Source organism: Callorhinus ursinus, unplaced genomic scaffold (assembly GCF_003265705.2).
Source record: "Callorhinus ursinus isolate GAN/ISIS: 27379988/994484 unplaced genomic scaffold, GSC_fseal_2.0 scaffold1, whole genome shotgun sequence".
Lineage (NCBI taxonomy): Eukaryota > Metazoa > Chordata > Mammalia > Carnivora > Otariidae > Callorhinus > Callorhinus ursinus.
In genome coordinates this window covers 104,642,509-104,648,505 of record NW_027397063.1, presented here as the reverse complement: position 1 = coordinate 104,648,505, position 5,997 = coordinate 104,642,509, and the positions used below count along the sequence as shown (strand labels likewise).

Sequence of the window (5,997 nt, the reverse complement as noted above, 5' to 3'; positions counted from 1 at the left end):
CGTTTTAAGGCTGACATTATTTTCTGTAAAAAGGCCCTGAATGATGTAACTACTCTATATATTTATCACTGAGTTCCTGTCAGTATATTAAGGAAGTGCCTCTGGAAATAACTAGAGTGGAAATAAAATTTGTTTAGCTGCATGCATCAGAAGATATTGAATATTATCTTAATTTTTCCATATATCTCTTTGGCTCCTGTTACTTTATACAAATGAAGAAACATTGCTGCACCAATATAAATGAGTGTTTAATAATGATAGTAAAACATTTGGCTTCTTTATTAAAATAAAAAGTACAAAACAAAATAACATACTGTCTACAAATGTGTCCACGAGTACTAAAAACATGAAGACATGCATGTAATGATGCTCACCAAATTCAGTATAGTGGGAAGGAATCTGATTTGGTGTGGCCAAGCAAAATACTTACATGAGAAATGTACTAATTCATTATTCCTTAACCTGGATAATAAATTTATGGTAATTATTTTATTATTTCTTTTTTGTACGTCACAAATATTTAATAATAATAATAAATAGAATACAATTCCATATTCAAATTATTTTCCTTAGAGTTTGTGATCTCATTCTTGCTTCGAGTGTCACTAGAGAGAAGTCTGACTTTCAACTCAGTTTTTTTTTCCCTTATGAAAACATTTGGTATTTTCTTGCTATTGTTGATGTTCTCAGATTTCACCATAATGTATCTACGGGTGAATTTATCTTTATTTATCCCATTTGACATCCTAAGAATCTTTCATCAGGATTTATTTAACCTTGCTTTAGTTCTGAGAAACTGTGCATGATTATTCCTCAATAATTTCCTCTCCATCCAATTTTTTTCTTCTCCTTAGTCTCTTAATATTTAAATTTTTATATGTCTACTAAATTTCACATATCTTAACTTTTCTTTTATAATTTCTCCCTCTTTATCTTCCTAATTCTTTCCATGACAATGTCTTGACCTGATCTTCTAGTTTATTCATTTTCAGTAGTAATCAGTCCAGTTTTTATCCCATCTATTATTTAATTCTAATTATTATCTTTTTATAGTCAATTTTTCCACTATGTGTGCTTTTTTTTATAATGGCTTGCTTTTTCTTTATTTCACCACATATTAGAGGATATTATTTTATTTTAAGTTTTTGATCTGCCTATTGCTTCTAGGCAGATCAAATTGCTCATTTTCTTTACTCTCCTGTATTTATTTAGTCTCCTTTATCTGTCCTTCAAATGTCTGGCTTCTTTTGGCACTGAGTACGTCTTCCCCTGGGGGTGTCTGGTATCTTAGCTGGTAATGTGGATAGGGGAGAGCAGTATGTGCTGTTCCTTGTTTGGTTACGTGGGAGGATTGCAGCCCAGGGCAGTGGCTTAGGATCCACATTCCGGACTTGATCCTCTCTCTTCTGTCCCATTTGTTGATCCTCAACAGGTAGCACTGCCCCTCAGGGAACCTTTGCTCCAGTTCTGCTCTCTCCCTAGAGGCTTTCTCCATTGGTTTGTTTATCTAGAGCTCAGAGGAGTGAGCAGAGGAGGAGAGGGGAGCAGGAATTGCTTAGAAGCTTGCACGGCAGCTCAGGCTGCATGGTCTTGAGCCTCTCTGACATCCCTCTGCTGATCCCAGTGGTCCTGGGCAAGCCCCAGTGACTTTTTTGTCAGTAATGAGGGGGCAGGTGGGCAGGTGGACACACCACAAAGTCTGATCAGGTCTCCAACATTGACAAGCAAGATGACTTGGACTTGACTTTATTTGCATTTGGTTTGTTTTGAGGAAACTCATAAGCCAACAATGCAAAGAATTAATGCAATGGGAAAGGGAACATAGCTACCTAGGACGTCTCTAGTCCTTCATGGAGGGTGTCCAGAGTCTGGTCAGCTACACAGTGGAAGAGAGTGCCAGTCCAGCCAGAGCATCCCAAGGCCAGGATTCATTGCCTTTTGCCATTAGGCCACATCCCCTACAAGGGCCTACAAACATATGAGGTGATATCTTGCTGCACCTGGGCTGTCTTCCTGCTTCATAGGGCCTACAGCATTCATCTGCACTGCATGATCTTGTTCTCCAGTGGCAAGAACCTTAATTCCTTTCTTTTTTTCCTCATATTTGTTTCCTTTAGCAGTCACTCAAGTGCAGACACCCTGTTTATTTCGGTATTCCAATAGTTTGCACATTGCAATAAATACTTATTTTGTTATTATTGCTTTTTTGCTTATGAGCAAATGGAAGGATGTAATGGGTTAACATGATAAGTGTTAAACAGTTGAAATCACAATTCACAAATGGGACATTTGTGAAGCAGTTCCCATCTGGGGGTGTCAATCTTGGCATGAATTCTACTTTAAGGTAAGAAAAGGAAGGTGCTCCCCAAAACCAAGGGGAGTATCCAAAGGTCACAAGCAACTTAGGAGCATGGAGGCCATCAGTTAGAAAAAATTTCAGCCAGTTGTCAGGAGCCTATACAAAAGTGAAAGAGAAAGATGAAATTAAGCTTGTTCAGGTCAGTTAATATAATTGTGGGGCCTCAGTAGATTGATTATAGGGGGAAAAAAACTAACATAGCAAAACAAAACCTGTCCCAGGGACATCTGAGGTGACCTTTGACCTCTCTCTTAACAGTGTTGGGTCTGGGCTACCAATGAGTGGGCAGATTCCACCCCTGGGAAAGGTGAGAGCAGCATCTAAAACATCAAAGGAACTGTGGAGAAGAAAGCCTCCCTTAGCACTATCTTCCTAATATTTCCACTCCAAGCCTCCAGGGGTCTGGGATGGTGAAGCAGTCCCTCCAGTAGCATCTGTGGGACAGGTTATGGTCATCTCTCTCTTAATTCCTAGGTAGGTAAGAAATTATTTTCCATGAAGTGTTCGAAAGTTTTCCAATCTCTGAATTCCTGCCTCTCCGTTCAGATTTAATGAGGTCATTAACTAAAGATGCTTCATGTTTGAGAGTTGTTTTTAAGGAACACATAAAAAATAAATTAAATGACTGGTATATACAATCAAGTAAAGGGTCATTACCCTCCTTTGAACAACCAATATACAGAAATTAATGGGGATTTTTCAGTTTAAAAATATTTTCAAGGAGCAAAACTAAATTACTATGGGAAAAATGAAAAGTTAATTAGTTATTTTTGACTTGTGCCAGGCTTGATTGTTATGCAATCTTTTGAGGTCATCTTTAGAAATAGGGTACTCGTGTGTCCAAGGTGCAAAGCCCATCTGCTTGTTCTTGGGGTTCTAATTAACTTCCATGCTGGTTTGATTAGCACTGGCATTTGTTTTTCCTAGTGGAAAGCAGCCACTGTATGAAGGAGCTTAAGTGAGTCACCTTTTGTTAGCAGGTTTGACAATCACAAGGTTTTTTACCTATGTGGCATCACATTTTTTTGTCTGGACTTTGAAATACATGACTTTTCTTAGGTGTAAAGAGTTAGATAAAAATGCATGTCTTTTATATTTTTTCTCAAAAAGTCAAGGGGCACTATTCCTATGAAGATAAATTTCTATGAAGATAGGCATGAGAAACAATATAAAATGGGTCATTTCATTTATAGTTAGTTAATTATATTAATATTACAATATTAAAATAACTAGCATATTTTATGCTTTCAATGTCCACCTGGACAGCATATACAACATAGTGATTTCTGAGTTTCTGAACCTATCTCTAGGGTTCTTCTGTCTCCATCTCAGCCCCCTGTTCCAGTAGCCCTGCCCTGGATATTATTGTCTTCTAACTGCTCTACAGCAAAACCACCAAACACTCTACTTTATAACCACAGTGACCCTCTTCTCTTCCAGCTAATGAGGCATGATCAGTGCCTGTAGTGGTTCTTAGGATGAGATATATATAGATGACAGAAGAGCATTTAAAAGAACATTTCAGTAAAAAAGAGAATAAATGAGATTCTGAACCAAAGTGGTAGCTATGAGAAGGTGAAGTGTGACGGGAGTAAGAAATACTGTATAGGCAGAAGAGTAAATTCTGCCTTATTTTAAGAGCTCTTTTGAAGAGCAAATGTAGAAATTGGAGGAAAAGAAGTGTATTAGTCTTCTTCTATTGCTACATAACAAATTACTCCAAACCTAGTGGCTTAAACACACATTTATTATCTCTAGTTTCTTTAGGTCAGAAGTTTGGGCATGGCTTCACTGGGTACTCTGCTCAAGATTCACAAAGCTGAAATCAAAATGGTAGTGGGGCTGCATTTCATCCAGAGGCTTGACTAGGGAAGGATCGACTTCCAAATTTCTTCAAGTTGTTGGCAGGATTCATTTCCTCGCTGCTATAGAATTCATGGCAGCTTATTTCTTCAAAGCCAGCATGGAATAGAGTGACTCCTATTTCCTCTTACAAAGGACTTACATTATTAAGACAGGCCTACTCAGGATAATCTCCGATCTGATTAACTCAAAGTTAAATGGTTAGTGACCTTAGTTACATCTAGGCAATTCTTTCATCTTTGCCATATTCTACTAGTTAGAAGTGAATCACAGTTCTGCCCGCACTAAAAAGGAGAGGATTACAAAAAAGTATGTATTTCAGGGAGTACAAATCACAGGAGCCACTTTAGAATCCTGCCTATCATAGAAAGAAATAAGCACAACTCTAAAGACTTGATCCTAGGGACTGGGAAAATGATGGCACTCATAAAATGGTACCCCCCCAAAATCAACATATAAAAGATTTTGGGAAAGCAGATAATTTCAGTTTTGTTCATACTTTTATTGAAATACCAAAAATATAGGAAGAGTTGCCCAGAGGAATTGAAAATATAAGATGGAACAAAAGATGGAAGTCCAAATTAGAAATATTGATTTATCCACAGATGTTACTCGTCATGAGATTGGGTTACCTTATTAAAGAACAGAATAAAGAAAAGAAAAACTTGGTAGAAGCCAGTAAAGTAAAGAGGAAAACAATTAGAAATCTAAAAGTAGAATAAATGTCATGCTGTATTTGAATAAAAATGGCTAGAAATATAGGAGAAAATGGAAGAAAGCCGATGACACATAGCATGCAGGCCAGTGAGTTTTAGACTTAAATGTACAGAAGGAGCCTGGGAAAGCATCTTAAAGATGCAGATTCAGATTCCCAGGCCCCACTCTTAGAGATCTCTGCAGTGAGAACTATTAGTCTATTTGTTGACAAGCGCTCCAGGTGATTCCTAATCAACATTTTCAGAAACTTTGTTCCAAGGATTAGTGAAATAAGATCAGCATAAAAGGAAAACGATACAGCTTTTCTTAGAGAGTGCATCAAAGCTGTAGTCTAAATACTCCATGTAAGAGACATCAAAGGGGTTTTGAAAAATTCAGATTCTTGGACTCTACTTTAGACCTATTGACTCTGAATCTGCATTTTAATAAATTTCACAAGATATTTTTATACCCTATAATTTTGAGGCCAAAGTGTGGTAACTGAACTGGCACAGATCCTTGTTACTCATCTGGAAAGGGAGAGATAAGTACAGAAATTGAAAATAAATGTTTAGAAATGTTTATAACAATTCAATATTGCTGTGACATCCAAGTGCAGAATCAGTGATCTCATCTCATTACCAGTATATACACCAAATCTGGGGTTATAAAATCATATGTTTGCTGTGATGACCAACTTAGGACACCTTTGGATTAACCATGAAAAAAAACTCACATGTGGCACAGCGTTATAGTGTGTGACATTTTAAGATGAATTCATTAAACATAATCCAAAAACATATAAAAATATGAGAAAAATACTTATTTATATATTTACATCTTGTTATTTTAAAATAATTGTAATTTTTAATCAAGTTTGTTTTAAAATGTGTAGTCTACCATTATTAATTAGGAAAATAAAATTTGTATTTATTTTTAACCCTAATTTACAAAAGGTGAAATGAGCTTCACTAGACCTTTTTGCCAAGAAAGACATAGCTCTTCTATATGCGAGCCATAATAACAAACCAAATGATAATAGTGGAAGTATCTCCAAAAAAAATGAAGATCAGTAGAAT

At 36.5% G+C, this 5,997-nt stretch overlaps 1 non-coding gene across 1 annotated transcript; it reads left to right on the top strand.

The window, feature by feature from the left end:
* Positions 1-5,599: 5,599 nt before the first annotated feature.
* LOC112834607 (small nucleolar RNA SNORD58) lies at positions 5,600-5,664 on the top strand. Its single transcript, XR_003210961.1, has one exon. It is a non-coding gene; the product is annotated as a small nucleolar RNA SNORD58 (small nucleolar RNA).
* Positions 5,665-5,997: the final 333 nt, after the last annotated feature.